Below are 25,455 nucleotides of genomic sequence, written 5' to 3' on the forward strand. Positions count from 1 at the left end.
CACCTTATTAGTTATTGTTTACAGTTTGTCCTCTGGCTGATTATAAGTAAAAGGATTAGAATGTTTTCACTGCTTGTATCTTACTATCTGTATACTTAAACAACAGCTTCAAGTTTCTCAGTTTTTGTATTATTTTTGTTTAGTCCTCCCACATATCCTTGGCTGCCATAACAGAAGCCTTTTTAATCTATACTCTTAAAAATGTCATCTTATTGTGCCCCCACAAACATGGGTATTGATGAACCAGTCCATGTATGAGTATATACTTTATGGCTATAGCCTTTGTTTTATCCTCATTAATTTTCCATTCAGAAAAGTCTTGAAACTTATTAAAATATTCTACAACAGCAAGATGTCATTTTCTGGATTTATCAAATACAAAATAATATAATCTGTGAAAAAAGCTAACTTTTGTTGATTACCATGCAAACTATATCTTTGACTTTCCAAATCACTTTATTTCTTTGCCAATAACTCTAAATATAAATCCATAATAAAGAGGAAAGAGGACACCCCTGCCTGGTTCCACTGTTCAAACCCAACTTATCAGAGGCAAACCCTCATACTTTAATTCTTGCCTCTGATCCTTCATATATCCTCCTAATTAACCTTATTATTGTATCAGGGAATGCAAATGCTTCCAGTGCCCCAGTCATAAAATTCTAGCTTACTCTGTTGAAGGCTTTCTGCATCAAGACCCACCAGCAACAGTGGTATTTTCTTACATTCTGCTTCCCACTGGATCATCATTGTTCTATTAGTATTGTCAAATGTTTGCTTCCACTCCATAAAACCACTTTGATCCTTATCTATCAATTATGGGAATACCTTTGCATTCTTTTGGCTAGTATAGACACAAACACTTTATAAAGGTGGTTTAAATTGAAATAGGTCTATATGAAACTGGGTCTTTACTCTCTTTGGGTAATATAGACACCATAGTTTTCTTCCAAGTTGATGCTGCTTCCCATCCTTTTAAAATACAATTAAACAGTCTTCCAGATCGTTATCACTTCCTTTCCTCCTGTCTTTCAAACTTCTACCGGAATACCATCCGTTTCTGGAGACTTCCCTGCAGATTGATTATACATCACCATTTTTATCTCATCTCCTCTCATCTTAACTATTAGCCATTGAGCTTCATCTTCTCTTAACTTTGGTATAATTAAGTCTTTCATCAATAATTCTGTTTCTGCTCTTTCTTGGTTTCCACATTCCTGTGCTTTATATAAATTTTCATAAAATATCAGACATTTCTCTAATACCTCTGTAGAACCTCTGGTTGATTTTCTTGTCATAGGCTCCCTAAGTTTGGCAACAACCCTTTCTACTTTCTGTTATCTACGTCCTTTGGAGTTATCAAAAATAGTTGCTTAACAGCAATCTTTCTAAATGCATGCTTATTATCCAAATACTTCCTTATTTTCTCTTTAGCAGTCTGCTTTTGCTCTTTTTCTTGTTCTGTGAAATTCTCCTTATTCTGTATTACTATAATCTTTTGTCAGCCGCTCTGAATAATTTCCATTACTTCTTAACCATATATCTTTAATAAGTCCAAAAGTAAGGCAAGTACTACCATGCTGTATATAAAGCAACTTCACTTTATTAAAACAATAAAAGCAGTATCATAAAGTGCTTTCGGGTAAATCCCTTCATCAGATGATTAAACACTAGTAAAAACATAGTATCTAATATAGTATAACACAGCCACTGAAAATCAATAGTTTACCCTTCTTTTTTGCTAGAGCTGGTTTTAAAGGGACAACATCATTTAATCCTGGGGCATTGTCAGCTCCCAGTCTAAGAATCCAGATGCAATGGATTGCCAATTATCCTAGCTGTGAAAATGACTAGTGCAATGACGTCAGGAGTAGTTGCAAGATCGACCAAATAAAGCAGGGCAATATACATTGGTGTTGATAATTGGGGACCTGAATGTACATATCGGGAAAGACAGAACAGGAAATGAGGATTATCTGGGTTCACATGAGTGAGACAACAGGAACAAAGAAGGAGAGGCTATTCTAGACTTCTGTCTGGCAAATGGCATGATGGAGGCCAACACATGGATCAGCAAGACAGGCAGTCATAAGATCACATACAATAGTGGTCAAAATGCAAATCAATTAGACTTCCTCCTAGCAAGGAAAGGGCACTGGGGTAGAAACAGCATTTGCAAAGTCTTTCAAGTGAGACAGTCATCCCCACAACATAAACCACTGGTTGCCACAATCATCTGCAAGCAGTGGTCAGTTAAGGATCTAAGCTCAACAGACACTTATAGGTTCATAGGTTCATAGGTGTTTACTAGGCTAACAACCACAAGGGCCTTTTTAAGCCTAGCCATGCATCCCAAATCTCTGCCAAGTTCTAATACCATTGATAAGTGTAAGCAGAGGTTTGGGAGATGAACCATTTATTTACAGGTTACCTGTGTCCATTAGAGACATTGGTGCCAAACCAGGGAACAATTTCTCGCTTCTCATCCAATTGTCCAAGTTGCACTTAAATTGGGTTAGTGAGGAACTCTGCTTCACATTGATGGGAAACCTGTTCCATAGACATGGTAGTCTCTGGGATACATACCTATCTTTCTAGCAGGACCTACTTATATCACAGGTAAGGTTTAAGTCTTTAGAATGGGTAATTCTGGTGCTGTCTGTTTTGTGGATATGTGGGAGGTCCATCAGAGTGGGGTCTGACAATGCCCTGTATGTCATGCATAGATCTCCCCTCAAAAGCGTGTAGGAGACAGAATACAGGGATAGGATCTTGAGGCGCTCTGCATAGGACAGTTTACTTGCCCCCTGTATGCTTTTAGTGAGGAACCTCTGTGGGCTTTTCAATTGTTGGATATGCTTGGTTAGGTACATACCAAAGGGGGAATTGTACTCGATAGGTCTAATGAATGCCGAATACAGTGGAACAATGACTTCCTTGGACTTAGATGCCATACCTTTGTTTATAAGTTGTGCAATATAGAATGATTTCCTCACCACTGTAGACACATGATAGTCAAATGCTAGATAACTATCTGTGTCCCTAAGTCCCTGACCACTAGGTCAACTGCAAGGGGTATGTTGTCAATATAATAGTTACCAGGGATGGATGACTTCCCAAAGGATACTATTATGCATTTCTTGGAATTTAGTTTTAGTCCTTGGCTCTGACACCAGTTGTTTGTCTTTGTCAGCCCCTCCTGGAGAACATTTGTGTCAGTGTGAGATTCAATGACAGCTCCTAATTTGCAATCGTTTGCAAATTTAGTCAGCCAGAGACCACTGACATTGGCCTTGACTTCTGAGAAGTAAATGCCAAAAAGGAGGGGTCCAAGGACTGATCCCTGAGTGACTCCACTTGTGGCTGGCCTCTTTGTAAAGGTTGACTCCCCAGTTCTAACTTCCTGGCTCCTGTCTGTGAGCCAGTTGGCTATCCACTGGGTGACATACAGGGTTGTACCTAACCTCTTGAGTTTGTCAGCAATGCCCAAGTGGGGTATTGTGTCAAATGCATTGGCCAGGTCAAGGTAGGCAGTGTGAATAGTTTTTCCCTCATCTATTGCTTTGGTGACCTTCTCAAAGAAGTCCACCAGGTTGAGTAGGAGTGATCTGCCCTTGACAAAACTAAACTAGGTTGGGTCCAGTGTCTTGAGGTTTACTATATCTCTGTTGATCATCTCCATGATAGTTCTTTCCATGATTTTACATATAAGATTAGTGGGACTTACTGGTCTGTAGTTTCCAGGGTCTGTAGATGGCCCACCTTTGTGCAGAGGGATGATTGTTGCTTTTCTCCATTTGTGAGGCATGAAACCTGTTTGGAGGCTACAGTTAAATAGTAATTCCAGAGGCCCTGATAGGTCATGTTTCATGCTATTTAGAATGCATCCTGAGATATTGTCTGGTCCCATTGATGCAGTGTTGTAGGTCTTAGAGAGAGAGAGCATTAAGGACCTGTTCCCTAGTGATAGTAGGGGGATTTATATTTGATGATATTTCCTGAGGGAATGTCGAGGGAGAGAGAGGGGTAAAGTTGGAGCTGAATTTATCAGCCAGGAGGTTTGCTACATCCTCTGGCTCAGTATAGGTGGCTCCATTTACAATGAGTCCTCATACCACACGAATAAGAAACAGGAAATCCACCATCAGGACATAAATTATTTTATTACAAACATTCTGGTACCTTGGCTTCTCACCTTCTACTGGAACATTTTCAACTACATAATATGTTCCTTTATATACCATTTTAAATCCATTTACAATGAGCTCTTCACACAATTGTGTATTGACTTTGAGGTTATAAACATGGCTAAAGAATGCTTTGCTGCTGTCCTTAGTCTGGAAGGCCAAAATTACTTCAAATTTGGCTTTGGTAGACTTTATTTGTCCTCTGAGTTGTTTGTTTAGTTTGATGAGAGTGATTTTATCCTGCTGGGTGCTGCACCTCCTAATTTTTGCCATGATTTTATTCCACCTGTTATAAAGCCTACTGATTTTGTGATTCCACCAGGGTGGCTTGTTTTTTGAGTTGGTTCTGTACTTCTTCCTGGTGGGTACACATCCCTCTTTGCAGCTATTAACATGATTGCACAGGGTTTCTGTGAACAGTCTTGGATAGGCAGTGGTGTTGTCAGGGTTTATGGGGGCTTGATATTTTGCCAGGTTAATAGCAGAAGGTTAGCCTGTCTAGTGTGTCCCAAACAGTGCACAAACCATTCCCACCCCCTGGGAGAGGAAAGTGCATCAGGTCTCTTTATTACTCTCCCTCCATGCTTGGCTCCTCAAGTGCTGGGGGTGCTAATTGAATTAATTTTGCTTATTAATGAGTATGATGAAACAACCTGTACTGCACTGTGCTGTAGTGTACAGTCTATACTGTTTGTAGCTGATTGTAGTGACTTCAATTTGAATCACTTTACTAATTTCTTTCTCATGGAAGAAGTGAAAACAAGGCCCCTTCTAAGCCTGTGATTGCTACTGAGGAAAAATTATGGAGTGTTGCTATTGGCTGGTGTGTTCTATTGAAGTTTGCTTGCTGTTTTCTCTTGTCATAAATAAGGTGTTTTATCATTGTTCCATGCTTAGTTCTGCACTACGACAGCATGCACTGTACAGATGCAGGCATTTTGACCTATATCTGTGCTCATATCAATATCTGCTCCCAGACATGTATAGTCAACTTTCACTAGTAGAACAAGGGTCCACAGCTGCCTGTACAGCATGCTTTCAGATCACCGTCTAGTCCACCAAGTACTCTAAAGCTGCTCTCCACTGCTCACATGTTTACAGTTGCCACTTTAGCCAATATATGTCTTTGGCTTCCACAGAGTTGTGCTGGCTATGCCCATTCCATAAATCTACTCTTTCTTGCTTCTTACTTGTAACTAACAGTGCAGAGTGTGATTTCTTCCTTACATCATCTCATTTAGTGTATGTTACTCAATGTAGCTCTCCATAAACTAAGACTAGCTCTTATAGTTTATTCTGTGTGCTTTTAAATTAGCTTTATGCTAACTCTATTGGAAAGCAATGGAACTCCCTTCCTAACTACCTTAGACTCATGCCATCACTTAACCTATTCAAAAATAATCTCAGAGAATATTTAAAGTCCCACTGGTTGTGCCCATGTCTAAACCCAGACTAATTCCTATAGGTTTCTTAGTTCCCTTCACCCTTCTCACTCACAAGCTATCCTCTAGCATTTTACTTCCTCCACTTGTACCCATGTCATGTTTCCAACATAGCTTGTCCTGTCACCTCCCTAGCTTAATGCATTTTTTTTTCTAGCATGTATATACTGATGTCATACTGTTTTTGTTATCTTTATAATGTTGTTCCTCTCTCTAATTGTAGTGTGTTATTTTTCTCATTATTGGAGCTTTTCTCCTCGGGCCTCTACTGAAAAAGGATATGTATCCAGCTAGACTAGCCCGGTCAACAAATGTAAATTAAATAAATAAATAAATAAATAAATTCCCTGAATGACTGGATTAAATTGTAGGACGGCCTGCTGTTTCCCTTTCCTTCCCTCTTAGCTCTTGGCATCCTCTGGCAGTGTAGAAATTGCCTTATCCTCAAATATAATCAACTCTTAACTCAACACAAATAATTCTGTCTGTGAGAGATGTAAATATTTTATTAATCTGGGGGCTTCCCTCTCACAAAAAACATGAAGTGCGAGCTGCACACACCTCCTCCATCTAAACAAAATCACATTAAAATTCCTCATGCTGAGGCCGTAAATAATCTTTACCAAAGTCTCCTAGAACTGGGAAGCCTGGGCCTCAGTGGCAATCTGACACTTAATCTCCTTCATGCATACCTACAACAAAGAGTGACCAAGAGTCAAATCATTTCCATTCTATGACTCCAAACCACCGTAGTAACAAAAATATGATAGGTGACTTTATATACAGACACACAGATTCTTCACTCATAAGACTGAGCAAAGATGTGGTTATGGTGAGCTGTGTTTTGGGCACCAGAATCTCTAACTTCACAGGGGTCTAAAGACCATTTCACCTTACAGATATAACTAAGACATGGTGGTTGTCAATGTGGGAGTGAATGGCAAATGCAGGCAAGACACTGGTCCAGAGTGGACTTCTTTCTTCTCCAAGAATGATGCTTAGGTACAAAGAAAATATAATTGGCTTCAACAATTGATGAAATAGCTGTTGTCATTACAGGGGGATCCATATTTGTCAGCTTGGGATGAGATGCCTGACAGTCCAACTTGCTTTGCAAAGGTTCAGTCCTGGGACTGCTCTTGTTTGGCATCTACTTCTCTGAAGTACAGGCCAACACTAAGGAACTCTGGCTAACAAAGTTTGCAGATGTCTGCAAACTGGGAGCCATTATTGAATCCCCAAATGATGTGGATATTTTACAAAAGGACTTTACAGAAACAGATGCTTGGTGCCAGAGCCATGGGCTCATGCTCAATGCCAAGAAATGTATAATTATCCCCTTTGGGGAAAAAACATGTACCCGTGAATTACCACATAGGTGGTAGTACACTAAATACCGAAAGTCTGATAAAAGACTTAAGGACACAGGTGGACACTGGTCTCAACTTCAGTAACCACATCGCCACACCAGTCAGGAAATCCTTCTATGTGGCACACCTCATCATTAAGGGGTTTTCATCCAGAAAAAAGGAGGTCATTGTCCTGGTCTATATTAGAACATCAAAGTTTCAAAACTTTGAATGTTCTAATATCGACCTGTATTCAGCGAACACTGAAAATATCGAAGCTTCAGAAAATCAAATTTTTTCCTAGGGAAAGAATTTGGTTGTCCGTTTCTGTTGCTTTGGTATTTTCAGCACTGTGGTTTAAAGTTACGAGTCAGGTTAAGGTAAATGTGCGATTGAGCATGGGTTAGGTTAGTTAGGGTTAGGGTGCAGGTTAGGTATTTGTGCGATTTTGTGGACGTGAGGGTTAGGGTGGGTTAGGCGAGTTAGGGTTAGGATGCGGGTTAGGTATGTGTGCGATTGTGTGGACGTGAGGGTTAGGGTGGGTTAGGTGAGTTAGGGTTAGGGCACAGTTCAGGTAAGTGTGCGATTGTGTGGACGTCAGTGTTAGGGCGGGGTAGGTGAGTTAGGGTTAGGGTGCATGTGAGGTGAGTGTGCGATAGTGATGGACCTTAGGGTTAGGGTTTGGGTTAAGGTAAGCGGATAGTTAGCAGTATATGTATAGTTTAGTGAAGGGTTAGGTGTAAGATTTTAGGTGTATGTGTGTGGATTGCTGTTTGTTTGGTGTGCTTGTGTTGTGTGTATGTGTTTTGGAACAGCGAATTTTTTTCCCTAGGAAAAAAATTGCTGTTCTGTATGTTCGATGTTTTCAGATTTCGCTGAATAGTGGTCAATATTAGAACATTCAAATTTCTGAAACTTTGATATTCTAAAATAGACCCCATTGTGCCACTGTACTCATCCCGCATTAGACCCATTATAGAATACAACGCCCCATTTGGTATGTACCTCTCAAGACATCTGCAACAACTGGAAAGGCCGTAAAAATACCTCACTAAAAGAATCACAGGCCTAAAGCAGATGCCCTATGCTGACCATCTAAAAACACTCCAGCTATACTCTGTCACATATCGTCTACTCAGAGGCAATCTCTGCTTAACATACAAGGCCATGTCAAACCCAGAGCTGTTGGACATGCTACACTTAAAGAAATCCCAATCCCTCAGAGCCACATGCTCCAGGGATCTAAACCTTGTCATCACAATGAACAAAACATGCTGGAGGGATAGGCTCCTGACCCAGAGACTCACCAGACTCTGGAATAGACTGCCCATACATCTCAAGCAGAGCTCCTCTTTGGCCCTCTTCAAAAGGAACCTTGACGATTGAATGGGAGATAGGAAATTCCCCCTGGGGATCATGTCAGTCACCCTGCTAGACAGGGGTCCAGAGAAGTAAATATTGTGAGATGAAATAGCCAGGGAATTGTTATGGCTAGGCTTGTATAGGCCCTAGGGCCAATAGCCTAGTACCAACCTATGAACTTACGAACCTATGACCTGCACCTCTCATACCAAGGTTGCAGCATACTGGCTAAATTGGCTAAAGCCATTGCTGCCTCACATTGCCCTTTCTTTGCAAAATCCAGCTAATGGACATCACAGTGTAGCAAATATATCTAACCCAAAATGAAATCACATTAAAGTGGCTCTTCTCAATTTCAGAAGTCTCATCATCAAATTGATTGTTAGATCTTGATGCTCTCCTACATTTGGAACACATTTATATTTATGCAGTTACTGAAATTTAGTTAAAATGTTAGGAGAGTATTCCATCAGTAACTGGGTTTTATGCCTAACAAAACCTTCAGGCCTGATGGCAACTCTGATAGCATTTCCATATTTATCAAAAATCAACAAACTGAACTGAAAGAACTCCACTTCACCCTAATCAGGACAAATTAATAGCTTACAGAGCTTACAGAACACCATCCATGTGCTCTTATGATCATGTAAGATTCATACATTTACTCAATGAACTCCCCATTAGCAAGAATTTCATTACACTGGGAAACTTTACCTACCCTCAATGAAATTGAGCAACTATACTTCCAATGTAGGGTATGCCTAAAAGTTCTTTGACTTAATCAACAAGAACCCCCAGGAAGACATAGCTAACAAGCCCAGTCAGTCTGTTCCTTACAAATAAAGTACAATGCCATTGGAAATAAGCCTTACAGTGAGATGTTGGGTTCAGCACCTAAGGTTAAAGATTTCAATGTTGCAGGCAAAGTGCAAACACAAGGGAGGCAGTCTAGATGCATCCACTCTCTTTGCTAACAAGTCAGCAACTGAGGGGCAAGACACATTCAAGGTGGCATCTTGTAAGCATAGTAGCATTATGGACAGTCAGGAAGAGATCATAGCCTGGGTTTAACAGCAAAGGGCAAGGAACACCCCCCAAGGGTCAAAGGAAAACACACTCTGTCAGAGCTCATATGTTCATAAGGGAGTCTACAATCTATCAAATGATGACTGCTGAAAGCACACTTTAATTCACCATGGCAAAGCAATCTCAAGGGGGAAAAGGAAAGCACTTTTCACCAGAGCTGATAATCGTGAAAAGTCAAGGGACTTTTCCATCTATCAGATACTAGTTACTGAAAGCACACCTCAACTCATAGTGATTTATCAGCAAAGGGAATGGTACAACCCCAAGAGACAAAAGGAAGCATAGTTCATTAAAGCTCATAAAAAGTGAAAAGTTAAGGGACTCAGTTATCTGCCAGATGTTGTTGAAAGCAATCTTTAGGACATTGTGTAATGGACATAGTTTACTGTCCCTATGTTTATCAAACTTTTCTGTATTTGCTGCATAAGCAATGCCAATTTGGGACATTTTTTTTATCTGGAGGGTTAAAACTCATTTTTTGAAGATGCGCATAGTTTTGTGTGTTCGTTCTAAATAAATAGAGGATGGGGGTGTTCTGAAAATGTATTTTTTTTGCTTTAGGGTTTTCATTAAAACAAAATGTTTAAAATGTGGCATAGGCTCAAATGGAGATGAGAAAAAACAGCTGTATAAATGATCAGGCTGTCAAACATTACTGTATGCATATAACATAAAAGCTGGAAATACATATTCATAAAAACCGACATCTATAATAGGTGGGAACAATAGCTTTTTTATCATAATGGCTATGGTATCCATGTTATCTTCGAATGTAAATAGCCTTATAGATATAGACAAAAATGAAAGATTATTAAATTATATTAAGAAATGCAGTGTACAAATAGCAATGCTGCAGGAGACACATTTGGAAAGAAATGAGTATGTGAATTTGACAAAAAAAGGATTTCAAGATGGATATTCAGCAAAATATCAGGGACAAAGGAAAAGGGGATTAATTATACTAAATGCTAGAGGGACTCCAGTAGTGATTGAAGAGAAAAAGACAATAGTAGTAGATTTGTGGTAAAAAGGGAGCTACTGGCAAGAGAGGAGGATTAGACTAGCATGTATATTCTACCAAAAATGCAATGATGGAACTTAAGAAAATGTTGGGAGAACCAAGAAAATGTTGGGAGAACTAATCAGTGTTAATGACTGGGCTAGACTACATAGAAATTATATTTCACATGAGCATGTGGCATTTGATCGAAAGCTTTGACACACATCCAATAACTATTTCAGATCATGCAGTGTTAAAAAACAAGATCAAAATGTGGGGTAGTGAAGTAAAAATGAGACACTGGTACTTTATCATGGTTTCACTTCAGAATCCTGAAATATCACAATCCTGAAATTCAGAAAACTTCATAATCTGGAAGCCCAAAATCCTGAAAATTCAAAATCCTGAAAACTCAAAATGATGAATCACAAAACACTGAAAACACACAGGATACATATACTGACTATAGACAACACAAACCACGTTCCATTCCACCAAATATAAGCAGGGGCAAGCCCCCCTGCACCTAGTAGCCCCCCACACCCCCTGCTACTTAAATATATCAACTCCAAGATTACTCTTCACTATACTATCATGAGTTATGTTGTAGTATAGCAACTTAAAAGGGAACATTACTAAGGTTACAACAGGCAGTCATGAAACATGTGATGGTATGTTTGTCATTTTTTTTCTGTGGAGTGCAACCTTGGAGTTGATATATTGAATTAGCAGGGGGTGTGGGGGTGCACTTGGTGAAAAGTACTATCCTCCCTCTTGTATGTGTTTCTGTGTTTCCTTGTTCAGGAATATTTTCATTCTTTGTGTCCTGTATATTTTCGGTATTTTGGGATGCAGGATTTTGAGTTTTCAGGATTTTGAATTTTCAGGATTTTGAGTTCCGGATTATGAATTTCAGGATTGTGATATTTCAGAATTCTGAAGTGAAACCTTTACCATATACCTGTTAAAAGAGAGGGATTTGAGGAAAGGGTAGTGAAAATAATTTGGTTATTAGGGAAATATCTTCAAAGTTATAGCTAGTGAATGGGATAAAAAATAAAGTTTAAAAATAGGGTAGAAATAAAAGAGAAGGCGATATAGATAAGAAGTAATAGGAATTACATAGATAGAGAGAGATTGACAAAGGTTAAATTGTTGCAGAATAAGGGGCATTTCACAGAGCAAGAAGAGGCACAAATGCAGAGTGTGAACATAAGGGAGTTGTTGTGTCTTTTGGCTTTTCCCAGTTAGGGGTCGCCACAGCGGAACTCCGATCCGCTAATGATTGGCAGTAGATTTTTATGTGCCGAGTTGCCAGCCCTGATGCACAACCTTCAACGAAGGTACGCCCATTCATGCATGTCTCCACACAGAAGACGCTCTAGCTGAGAATCAAACAGGACAACATCTTACTGTGAGGCGACGTTTTATGCATGAGTTTGGAAAGATTGCTATTAAGCAAATATTTTGATAACTCCAGAGCACAAAAAACCTTTATCACAACAACTTAGGAAACAGAAAAAGTAGAAAGAGCTGTTGCCAAACTTTGGGAACCTATTACAAGAAATAACCAGAGATCCATTAGAGATAATAGAGATATTTCGAAAATGTTACAAAAAGTTGTATAAAACAGAAATGTGGAAATAAAGAAAGCATACAAATGGTAATATTTATGGAAGACTTAATTATGCTAAGGTTGGAGGTAGATGAAGCTCAACAACTAGCAGTTAAGATAGGAGAAGACATAAAAATGGTGATGTATAGTCAATCTTCACGAAACTCTACAGGAACTAATGCTATTCCTGTGGACATCTGGAATTTAGTTGAGAAGAAAGTGATAAAGTTTTGAAAGATTTTATTTAACAGCATTTAACATTTAACAGTATTTTAAAAGAATGGGATGCACCAGCATCTTCGAAGAAAGCTGTGGTAGCTGGATTGCTTAAAGACAGTAAAGACCCATTTGACCCATTTTCATATAGACCCATTTTAATTTTATACCATGATTATAAAGTGCTTATATCTATAATTGTTAAAAGAATGTCAGAGTAGCACAAAATGGATCAGTTTGGTTTTGTGGAGGCAAGGCAAACATTTGACAACATTTGTAGAACAATGATGAAACAGAAGGAAGCGGAATGTAAGAATCTACTGCTTTTGTTAGTGGTTCTTGACACAGAAAAAACATTTCAAAGAGTAAGTTGGAATTTTATAATAGGGAAATGGAAGCGTTTGCATTCCCTGACATTCTACAAAAAGGTCTCACTGACACCAATGACTGGTGCCAGAACCATGGCCTTAAGCTCAATGCAAAAAGTGCATTGTCATTCCCTCTGGAAAAAAATTCGGTACCTATGAACTACCACATAGGCGGTAGTCCACTAAACACCGAAGGTGTGATAAGAGACCTGGGGACACAGGTTGATGGCAGTCTGTAGTCAGAAAGGCCTTATATGTGGCACATCTCATTACAAAAGGTTTCTCACCCAGGAAGAAAGAGGTCATAATCCCTCTCTACTCATCCCTCAATAGACCTATTATAGAATACAACTTCCCATTTGGTATGTACCTCACTAGACACCTACAACAACTGGAAAGGCCACAAAAATACCTCACTAAGAGGATCTTAGGCCTTAGACACATGCCCTATACGGACAGACTCAAAAAAACTCCAGCTATACTCTGTCTCTTATTGCCTACTTAGAGGTGATCTCTGCTTGACCTACAAAGCCATGTCTGACCCAGAGCTGCTAGATATGCTACACCTAAAGAAATCCCAATCCCTCAGTGCCACATTCTCCAGGAACCTTGACCTCATTACCACAATAAACAGAACATGCTGGGGGAGACAGGTTCCTAACCCAGAGACTTCCCATACTCTGGAACAAACTTCCCATTCACGTCAAGCAGAGCACTTCACTGCCCCTCTTTAAGAGAAATCTTGATGAGTGGGTGGGCAATAGGAAGTTCATCTCGGGGATCACTTTAGTGGCCTTCCTTGACAGGGGCACTGGGAACTAACTTTGGGCGGCATGATGCCAGGGAATCTTCCTGGGCTAGGCTTATATAGGCTCCAGGGCCGATAGCCTAGTACACACCTATGAACCTATTAATAATAAGGTTAATTAGGAGGATATATGAAGAACTGGAGGCAAGAATTAAAGTGGGAGTGTTTTCCTCTAATAAGTTTTGTTTGGAAAGTGGAACAAAGCAGGGATATCCTATTTACCCTTTGCTATTTGCTTTTTATTTAGAGCCACTGGAAAGAAAATAAGAAACTCAGAAATTCAAGGGTATAATTGGTATGGTAATCAAGAACAGTTGGCTTTATTTAAAGATGGCTTTATTTACAGATGGCTTTATTTACAGATGTTATTACAGAAAAAGACATCTCAGAGTTGTAGACATTTTGAGACTGTTTCAAGTCTTTTTGGGATTTAAAATTATTGAAGATAAAACAAAGGCTATAGACATAAATTATGTACCCACAAATGAACTGGTTCAGTAATAATAAATAATACCCCTATTTATGGGGACATGATAAGATGAAGAATTTTGGAGTATGGATTAAAAAGGCTTCTGTTATGGCAGCTAAGGATATGTGAGAAGAGACTAAACAAAAGATAACACAAAGACTGAGAAACTGGAAGCTCTTGTTTGTGTATATGGATAGTAAGATGCAAGCAGTGAAAATGTTTATAGTCCCTTTAGTTTTATATATGGGTCTGGTATATTTTTATCAATCAGAGAACCAGAGGAGAAGATGTAGACAATAATTAATAAAGGGTTGAAGGGATATATCTGTGAAGGGAAAGACAGCTGGAGGATGGCTACTCGCTGCTTATCCACAAGTTCTCTCTCTCAAAGGAGACAGATACCACACCCCTGTATTAACATGATGACTTGTACAAGCATTTTTAAATAACATTTTAATTATGTAACATTGTAGATGCCCACTGTCACCAGTCAAGAGGACAGTTGCTAGCTGGAGTACTTTACCAGAATGCAACATGTATATGCATGAATGCAATATATATACTTACAAGTGAACTTTTTAAAGATTACATCTTAATAAATTATCAGTTAGTGTACAAGTGTGAGTCTTGTGAGTCTCTGTGGCTATTTGTTAGGGGGAGGTGATCTTACATTTACTTTTTTCAAACACCAAATAAAAATATTTTAGCTCAAACAATGCTGTTACTATCCAGATCATATAGTGCACTCTTTCTTTTTCTGGACTTAATTAACTGATGCGCTAACTACTCAAGTTACGATTGGCATTGTTGCATGGTGTATGCTGCAGTGTGCTCTGGCATGGTAAAATAAAAATATATTCCGCTGTGCCTATATGCTGGGCCATTCTGTTTTATCATAGCGTGTATAGAATGTCTGGATCTGGCTCATCAGATAGTGCGTATAGTATTTAGTTTTGTGGCACCCGTATATAGAATCACTCACTGTATGAGTGCATACACCACTAAACCATACAGCCAGTATACTGTATGTATAGTATCTGATTCCGCTTTATTGCATTGGGTGAATAGCATTTGGTTTTCTGTCTCATTATTGTTACCCGCATATAAACCTATTTGCATTATTACTGCATACACTGTTAGACCACAGAGCTAATTTCACCATTTTTTCTGTCCATGTAGCACCCAAACTATTGTTAGTGTATTTCAGTTGACACAGTACCTTAAATCATTGTTACTGAACCCCTCCCCCATCAAACTGGCTACTACATTTGGTATCATACCTATTTATACTATACCCCTCAAACATCAGATTTCCTGATACCAAGGCACCACAGCCTGCCCTTAACTTAAAGGTAGTGTACCCACTCCTCATGTTCACTAACATCCCGTTGTTGCTAACTACTTCTATGTCTACTTAAGGGAAGTGTAGATGTCTATATAAATTGGAGACAATCCTCTTAAATTACTCAGTTGTCAGAGATCAATATATCACCACCTCAGCAGAGCAGTAACATTTAGCTCACATATACTGTGGGATTAAGTAAATTCCTCCCAAATCTTCCTAAACTTCCTACCAGTGCACCAAGGCACTTAAACTTTAGTCCTACCTATGCACCAAGCCACCTAACCCTCAGTCCTACCTATGCACCAAGGCACTTAAACCTCAGTCCTACCCATGCACCAAGACACTTAAAGCTCAGTCTTACCAATGCACCAAGGCACTTAGACCTCAATCCTACCTGTGCAACAAGGCACTTAAACCTCAGTCGTACCAATGGACCAAGGCACTTAAACTTTAGTCCTACCTATGCACCAAGCCACCTAACCCTCAGTCCTACCTATGCACCAAGGCACTTAAACCTCAGTCCTACCTATGCACCAACACACTTAAAGCTCAGTCTTACCAATGCATCAAGGCACTTAGACCTCAATTCTACATGTGCACCAAGCCACTTAAACCTCAGTCCTGCCTATACACCAAGGCACTTAAACCTCAGTCCTATGAATGCACCAAGGCACTTAAACCTCAGTCCTACCAATGCACCAAGGCACTTAAACCTCAGTCCTACCAATTGTTATGCACCAATGTACTTAAACCTCAGTCCTACCAATGCACCAAGGCATGTAAACCTCAGTCCTGCCTATGCACCAAGGCACTTAAACCTCAGCCAGAAACATATCTTACCCACTGTGGTCACAATAACACCTCCTGTTCGTACAGCACTCACAACAAAACAGCTGCTACTGCAAACAAGGATCATTTAAGCTGTATTCCTAAGCGCTTAAGGCTGCAGTGTATACCACCACAAATGATAATGTCTTAAGTCATAGGTGACTGTATAGTCAGATATACTGACATACTACTCTCTAGGTTCAGCAAAGACAGAGTGACAATAAGTTGTCTCTCACATGACAGAATTCATGATATCAATTACTTATATCAGTTCATGTTAAGTATGTACACAACACAGTCATTGATCACATGTGGGTAAACAATCTTAGAAATCCGACCTTTTAAAATAAGAAGACAGACACACTTAAGCTCTAAGTGTATATTTCAGTAGATGGAAAGAAGATAGCCTTGAGCAGTGTCTTGTCATCAGCATGAATAATGTCACAATATAAGCAAAAAAAATCATGGATTTCAACAATTAGCTAAGTAACAGATGCTATCTCTAGGGAAATCTAGTGTGTTAGCCAAGAGGCAGTCCTGCCTGCTTCACCATGGATGGTCTTCATCGTTCCTTTCAGTGATCCACATATCTGTTAAGACATTCTTGACCCTCATAGTCCCTTTTAGGTAGCATCAGTATTCTACACTTACCAAAGTAACAAATCTCAATCAGGCACATCTCAACACAGCACAGCTCAATGCAAGAAACTTAAACAAGATAATGCCCACCCTTGAAGATCCACTGACTCTTACCAACAGGCACACATTTGTATAATTGCATAAACTTGATTGCCATTCAGTGACAACATTTCTTCCTTAATGGTGTTTAACATCTGTCACTTGTTCAGTCAGTATGATGAGGTTGGTCGCATTTCTGATGGCAGCATGACCATAATCATTCTAGAAGGATAATGGCCTTTAACTCCTGCATTTCCCAGTATCCACAGACATGACCACCTATCATATATTGCTAACTATAGAACCCCTTCTGTATCTCCCACAGCCCACAACACTTACCTAAGCAAATTAAAGTCCATACCCTAGCAAATATATTTTTTTCGAGAATTCTACTACCAATCTGTAAATTGGAAAACATACATTACAAACAAGAAAAATACAGACAGTTTACTGGATTTTATCTATTGTAACTCTATACTTGACCTTGTTTTTACAAATCTATCACCCATATACTCCACACTCATAGTCACCCCATCATTGGTCAAATCTTAGCACAATGTTGTCCTTTCTTCAAAAATACCCTGCCTAAGATGCCTCCCAGTCCTGTATCTTCATGGATCTACCTGGGTTAATTTTTCTGTCACTGTTTGAGGGCAGAATGAGATTTAAAAGCTTTCTACTTCACTGGGACCTCATAGCAAATGTGTCCACTTACACCAGTGATTTATTGTCCCATCTCATGCAGATGTCAGGGCATATATCCCCAATCTGCCACAAACACGTCAACTTTAAAAACAAACCCCTTATGCTGGAACCTCAATATAAAATAAAATTAAATTTAACATTATCCAACACCCCTAACCAGATTAAGCAAGGGACTTTATGATCATTTGGTATTCATACTAAAATCGTAATCTGAAGATAAAAACAGCACAGGAAATAACACAGTTTAACAAGGAGTACACTGAGTGCCAACTGTACTTTCAGCATTTGTAAAGTATGTGAAGCCATTTAAAGATGAAATGGAATTTACAAAGTACGAATGAAACGAAATTTTGAACCTTTTGTGCAACTGGAGAGCCATGACTGTAAAACTTAAATAAAGTTTAACTTCCCCAAGAATTAATAGTAATTTTGTTGCATTTTCAGAGAAGTGGAACCCTCCACATTAGGCATTATTGCTAATACTTTGTGGGTGTGATATATTAAGCCATATTGAAACAGACTTGCAGCTATCTGTAAAAAAAATGATAAAGCTACTGTACCAAATGCCAACAACCTAATGCCCCATAAAAATAAAGCAGGGGTTGGTCGTGAAGGCAAGGGAGGATCATGTGAAAAGCCATAAAATGGAATGCGGCTTCTGCATTGTGGTCTGACCTTTGTTAATAGTTTTTTAATGGTCTGTCACTGTTATAGTTATAAAAACAATTTTAAACAAAAATAAGATGCTTAAAAATAGACTATGTTACTGCCAGCATCTACACCCTTCCTTGAGTATATCTAGGAAGGACGTTCCCAGGTAGTGCAGTCATGTGGCTGGAGATGCAGAATCTTTTCCTTTCTGGCTCCATGACTTCTTTATGTGTGATGGCCACTGATATGCCTTATAAAAAAGTAAGCCAGATGCCTTATTATTTTTATAAGGCATTATCAGTGAATTGTATTACATGTTCTCTCATCAGAAATTGAACCCATATCTTTGTCAATAAAATATTTATTCCAAAGTACAGTTTCTTGTTAACCTTCTCTGTGAACAGAGGGGTTACAATAAATACAAAATTCAGTTATTAAAATCATATATTCTGGTACCACTTTGACTGAATGCGTTTTCTTTGAACATGATCCTTCCAGGAGAAATATGCCAAAAATGTGTTTACAACTTGTAAATTTAATGCAAATTAATTCTCACCCACTCAGCTACACCTACTGCAGAACTTCTTTCTTTCAGCAGCCTAGAACTTCCGTCTTGCAAATCATGTCATCAAAGCATACAGTCTAAACAGGGTGATTACTGGAAGCAATGCAGCTTGCATGCAGGAGGGATACAAAAATTACATTTTTTTAATTAAAAACTAAACACATTTAAATAATTTTAATTGATACCTGTGGATTCCATAACTGGAATGCTGTTTGGTACATTTACTGGATTTAAAAAAGTTTGCACATGGTCTTTGCCAATTCAAAGGCTTCTCTCTTTCCTTACAGTTGGTAGAAGTGAGGGAATCACATGTACAGTTGTCATCATACACGTGTTTGTCAGAATTTAGGATGGCAAAAACTGGCACCACCAAGTGTCTGTCCTGTCTTGTACTATATCTTTCCTCAAGAAATGATAGAGTCTACATCAGTACAAGAGTTTAATGAATGGATGGCTCAAAAACAGGATGCCATATCCAAAGAGGTAAACTTAAGATGTTATAGCTGTAGCGTTGAACTGCTAGTAGGAAATGGGCAGACTGAATGAGCCAAGACATCCTTCTCTGCTATAATTCTATGTTTCTATTATTTACATGCCCTCCCAACCCAAAAAGGCAGCATGTTAAATATATTACTTTTGTTTGCTGCTATAATTCTATGTTTCTATTATTTAAAGGCAGCATGTTAAATATATTACTTTTGTTTGCTGCTATAATTCTATGTTTCTATTATTTACATGCCCTCCCAACCCAAAAAGGCAGCATGTTAAATATATTACTTTTGTTTGCTTGCAGAAGGTGAAACTAAGCCCATTTAATTTGCTATTTAACTATGTTTAATATTCTGCTTACTTCCATTGTCACCGTACCCTTTTCCTATCTATTCCAAGTCTTCTTGAATGCCTCTATGGATTCTATTCTGGGAAGAATCCTGTGCCCACTAAAATGTACCTTCCTCATCTTCTGTTATGTACTTCCTAAAGTAGTCAAGAGGGCATGATTTGTTACAGGACAATCCTTCAGTTTCATTCCTGCATGGGTGAGTATATAGCTTATATGGGGGGTAATTCTGTTAACTCTGAAATCTGTTGAATTTGTGAAGGACTGAAGATACATATAAAAAAATGCCTTAGGTGTACACACACACACACAGACACACACACACACACACAGGCACGCGCGCGCACACACACACACACACACACACACACACACACACAAAAACATGCATGCATACACACACACACACACACACACACACACACACACACACACACACACACACACACACACACAGTGATCACTGACATACAGTGGATGCTGTCTGAAAAGTTCCAGTAGCTACTATATTGCCCAGATCATTTCTGTACAAAACTGTAATAAAAAGTCTCAATAACTGAACCACTTTTTCTGTTAACTCCACTACAGTCAAAAAGAATTGCTGCGGATTCGGATGAACTAACAGTAGCCATTCAAATGGCTGTCAGGTTTAAAAATACTGTTAACTTATGCAGTTATTACCACCGATTATACTAAGATCCTCTGACCTTCTGTGATCTTATAAATAAATAATAAATTGGTACAACATCAATAAAGATTTCCCTGGAAACAAGGAAATAAAGTAAAATTTAGCAGAGAAGATGGTTTCTGACATAATCATTTTTAAGGAATTGGAGGTTACTCTCTATATAACAATTACACATGCATTCATGTATGACACGTATCTATGTCTTTATGTATGACGGGTGTATATGTACAATTATCTTGGTTGGTAAGCAGAATGTGAAGGGAAATAGGCTAATGGGTTAATGTCAAAATCTCAAAAGTGAGTAAATCATGAAGACAGTTTGAATCAAAAAATTGTACAGAACCCTGACTATTCAGAGTCTTTGAGCCAATGATAAAACTGATCCGAGATACAAAGTTCTCTTGCTGTATCAATAATGACTGCTTTTGCTACTGTCTTCTTTGTAGGGGCTGTTAACTTCTACAGATGTAAAATTCACATTACAAATACTCTAAAATTTTGTGAAGAATGCTTTTTGTAATCTAATTGTCTGAAGTAATGATGCTCCCTAAGGTTCTCAAACCAACATGCTCTATTAGCTACATAAAAGAAACACATTCAGAGTAACACCATTCAAAATTCTGGAGCACATCCTACATTTTTCATAGTCTTAACATAATCTCACAAAATAAGCAGGAACTGGGATAAACCTCTATCTTCAGCAGTACATGAAAATGTGATCCCAAGATACAGTACACATTTGTTTAGAAACGCTGCTTTCAGAATATTTTAGTGCTGCTTTTGCATCCTTTTACATGTCAGATAAAACTTTTTCAAGTTGTTTCACCAGCATAGCTTGCGATGTTAGTTGTTGATCCTGCATGCTTTTCAAGCAATAAGAGGTCCCACTTCTTAAGAACACCTGTCTTATGCAGCTATTGCTACTGTGATGTGAGTTAATCCAGGTCCAATAAAGCAGCATTGCCCCATGTCATCTTTATTTCTACTGATTGCTTTAAGCTGTGGGTTACTCTACTGTTTTTTTATGTATGAGTAGATATTGTTGCTGATGGTGGTGTTGTGTTTAGCCTGATTTCCATTTAGTTTGCATTGAAAATCTAACTTTTTCTTACAAGTTGTGTGTGTGTGTGTGTGTGTGTGTGTGTGTGTGTGTGTGTGTGTGTGTGTGTGTGTGTGTGTTCTCTCATCTGTTTGTAGCTGCTTTGTAATACAGTACAAAGTATCGGTGCTAACTGGAAATTTTAACAATAAACTGGAAAATATTTAAATCTGTGGGTATTGAAATGAACAATTAGTGAGTAGAAAGAGATAAATGTGAAAGTGACTGAAGTAGAATTTTTAGATGAAGCCTAAGGATGTTTCCACTCCAAAAAAATAGGTAATGTAAATTGTTAAAATTTATGATCCTCGACCTACAGCCACCCTTCTCCATGAATCCTTCAAAGTTTTCAGAGGTCCTGATCAGAATCTGGATTCATAACCCATACCAAGAGAAGGCAGATAGATTATATGCATTCCTTCCTTGCAGGCAACAACTACCCCCCCCCCCAAGACACTCGTGTCCATTTAATATTGCTCTTATGGCATGAGTTGTACCTGGAAAAAAGTCTCTCACTAACAAGGTGATATACCTATGTACATATAATGAAAAACTCTGAGAGCATTTAGGTTAATACTGCTACAGTTTCCCTTTGTGCATTCAGTTCCAGAAGCAACAGAAGGTATTTGCCACTCTTCTTCATTCAAACAAGGAATTCAGGACAGCTGTCAAATTTTCTAATAGTAATACCACCTTTAATGTGGAATTAAACACTACCAACTACTTAACACACAATTCAGTTTCACAGTACACGTCTGAAACAAGATTGCATCTGCTGCTGCCTGACTCTTTATACTAAAGACAAACTGCAGATATTGGTTAGCATTCATTCGCTCGTTCATTCATTTATTCTCTAATACTCATTTTATCCAATTTAGCATCACAGGGGATCTGCAACTTATCCAGGCATTCAGTGGGTGCAAGGCAGAGAAACTCATTCTGAAGGCAATACAATACGTCTGTCACATAACACAAGAACACCTTCTCACGCAGCACTTGTGCCTATTGGAAATTTGGGAATCACCAGTTATAATTATGGTTAAAAAGATTCAGTTATCTTCAAGGATGCAAAATGTCTAGTTGCACAAAGAACACTTTCTCCACATAAACACACTAGGAAATTATCATAATGGGCAGGCAACAACAGATGGGTTTAAGAATACAATTAAAACACGCTGGGTGAGAGGGAAAAACAATTAGACCCTTAGTTCTGAGCTGACTGGCCTGGGACTGCCTTAGTGCAAAGACAGTCCTGAACTTATCTGACATACACTCAGTACATAGAAATGAAACTACGGTTTAATACCAACAGTTAGACCAGTTAAACAGCAAAATGAAGTGCAACTATGTACTGGAATTATTAATATAGGCTGAAGCAGATACTGACTGCTAAAATTAATTTAAAATCAGATCAAGAAATGAAAACACTTATCCTCCTTTCTTCATGTACTCAACATTTTATAATGCTAATTATAATTAATACTGAGTCTTTGTTTTGGCGACCAATGAAGCTGTGTTATCCGAATTAAAACAGAAAGGAGAGCAAATAACCACTGGAATAAATGCTCTATGCCCCTCCCTCATTAGTACAAGTACTTCCCCACAGCAAAAAGCCACTTTTTTAGGAAACAGCAGCAAATGAGGCAAGAAAAGGAAATGAATTCAAGATCTACCCTTAGAAAACGGTCAGTATTCTCAGTACAGATATAGGAAGCAGTATCAGTAGGCCAAAAGACGACTGACGATGGTTTCAGGCAGCTATTTACTGCAGACCATTTCTAAGAGTTTGCAAAACAATATTATCAAAAACTTGACCATTGTCAAGTACTCCCAGGCTACCAGCTTTTACACATAGCCTTGGACCCAGCCTTAAAATACAGCAGGAACCGTTCCTTATGAGAGCAAAATGTTTTATTTAAGATACTTAATGGCTCGTTTCTAGTTCTGTTCCTTACTGTCTCATCACAGCTCAGTCTTTTAAGCTACCTGAACTATAATGTTAAAGTGGCAAAATAGTTGTCTCAGTTTGTACTACCACACAGCAAATACAATAAAGTGCATTCTCAAATGACTTTAGAATAGGATTCATATCTGGACTCAAGTCGGCATCACACCCTGTCTTCTTCATAAAAAATTTAAACATTCCAGATACATAAACTATATAGTTGACCTTCATTTGGCTTTAAAAGGAATTAAATCGGAGCTTTGTAGTTTATGTCCTCATGCATTCTGGTATTGCCCAGGGCAAGAATTCACATGACAAATAGACAGATGCTCCTAAAAGTACTTAAGGAAGTAAGATCCACATTGTATCATTGATTACTTAAATTTCCACCCCCTACCAAGTAATAATAACTGTGATTTTCAGGAAGGCATACACTTACATACAACCCAATATAAGGGGATGTATTTCAGCATACTCCAAAAACATGGCAGATGCATCGGACTGTATGGTACCTAGTCATCCATAGAGCTCTTCCTCTACTTAAACACTGCAGGGGTCTTATCTGTCTGAAAGGAAACTGTAGGCTGACTGCTCATCATTGAGTTCTGCTATCATGCTGTTGGACATGGGAAGCATGCCTCCACGTGCTGTCTTGATTTACATGCATGATGCAGACTGCATGTGCTCACATGCTCATGGTCCACAGGAGCAATGGTTAATGCTTCTTCTAAGTGTCACCCAAGTGCTGAGCCAGAGCCACCTGAGCCACCAGTGGCTGTTTACTGCTACTCTCCCCAGCCAACTCCTACAGGGCACCTGAACCACCACTCAAAGTCAGGGCTTCAGCCCTCTACACCACAGAGATGTTTTATAAGCATTTGCTTTAGTAAGCCTTAATAAGCAGTTGATCACTGAAGTATTACCATATCACTGCAGTGTTCCTCTTGGATTTGGTCATTTATTTGCATAAATTCTTCATACTTCATATTCAGACATATTCTAATTAACTTTATACTTTATTGATGTTTGGTGATTTTATTGGATCATAGCAAATAATGGCCGCTTTCGATCACTTCAGCAGTCTGATTAACAAAAGAAAGAATGAATCAATACAAATGACCAGTGTGTAATTGAAAATTAGTGCCCATTTGGCAAGAGGTAACACATTTATTTTTATTTTATTTATTTTACATTTGTTTACCGGGAAATTCCAACTGGGTATGAGTCCATTTTCAGTGAAGGCCCAGGGAGAAAAGCTCCACTTATAAAATAGATAATAAATTTACTTACTTTTAGTAAGGATTTGTTGGTGGAACATAATATTCTAGGGTTAAAATAAGGTTCTACTAGGCTTTTTAGGATAGGTGTTTTGCCTGGCTGGTAAAGTAATTTGTCTGCCATTGTCAGCTGGTTGTAGTGAGGAAGATGTGGGGATTTTAGCCAAGATAGCTTTTTAGTACTAGACAGTGATGTATTCTGTATGGGGAGTCAGAGGTAAATTTAGCTATTTTGTTATAACATGTTTTGAGTTTACCTAGGGCAAATTTTCTGAGGTTCATGTGTATTGGTGAGACAAAGAAGCGTTGAGAGTAGATGAGTTCTTGTAATGGCTACTTTGGTATTTTTGGTTAGGAATAGTTTGTTTTTATATACAGTACCTAATTTTTTGTGTACTTTCTTAATAGTTTATGATATGTATTAGACAAATCTCATGTTTTGATCAATGATGACACCTAGGAGTTTGGTCTGCGTAATGGGTTCAATTGTTGTGTTATCGATATAAACACTATATACCTAGGCTGCTGTTTAACATTATCTTTATGGTTAAATGTGCAGCAGTTACGTCTTCACATATTTGCTGTAACATCAATTGATCAGTAAATGCAGCTCTGTCAAATGGCTCAGTAGTTCTTTATGATGCATTCATCATTGCCAGACATCAGAATGCATACCATCAGCATATATTACAAAATGTACAAAAATAGTCTCTTTTATAAAGCATACTATTGTATACTTGCATATAAAAGGAAGATCATTGCCTGTTATTGATACAGATAAAATCCTAGCTGCCACCTGCAACAAGTTTGGAAATTATTGCAGTCTTTCTGGCTTTGTAGCATTCAGAATTAACAACTTTGGTTATTACATACACTAACAAAGGACTTAAAGCTGTTTTTTTCTCAAAAGTCTCAGTCTTGAAGGTATCTGTCA

The 25,455-nt window shown here is 38.5% G+C and overlaps 1 protein-coding gene across 3 annotated transcripts in view; it reads left to right on the forward strand.

The window, feature by feature from the left end:
• Window positions 1–25,455, forward strand: part of IKZF3 (IKAROS family zinc finger 3) — a 414,014-nt gene that overhangs the window by 387,453 nt on the left and 1,106 nt on the right. The gene's annotated exons all lie outside the window — the stretch shown is intronic.

Source organism: Protopterus annectens, chromosome 13.part0 (assembly GCF_019279795.1).
Source record: "Protopterus annectens isolate FY-2018-M chromosome 13.part0, PAN1.0, whole genome shotgun sequence".
Taxonomy (NCBI): domain Eukaryota; kingdom Metazoa; phylum Chordata; order Ceratodontiformes; family Protopteridae; genus Protopterus; species Protopterus annectens.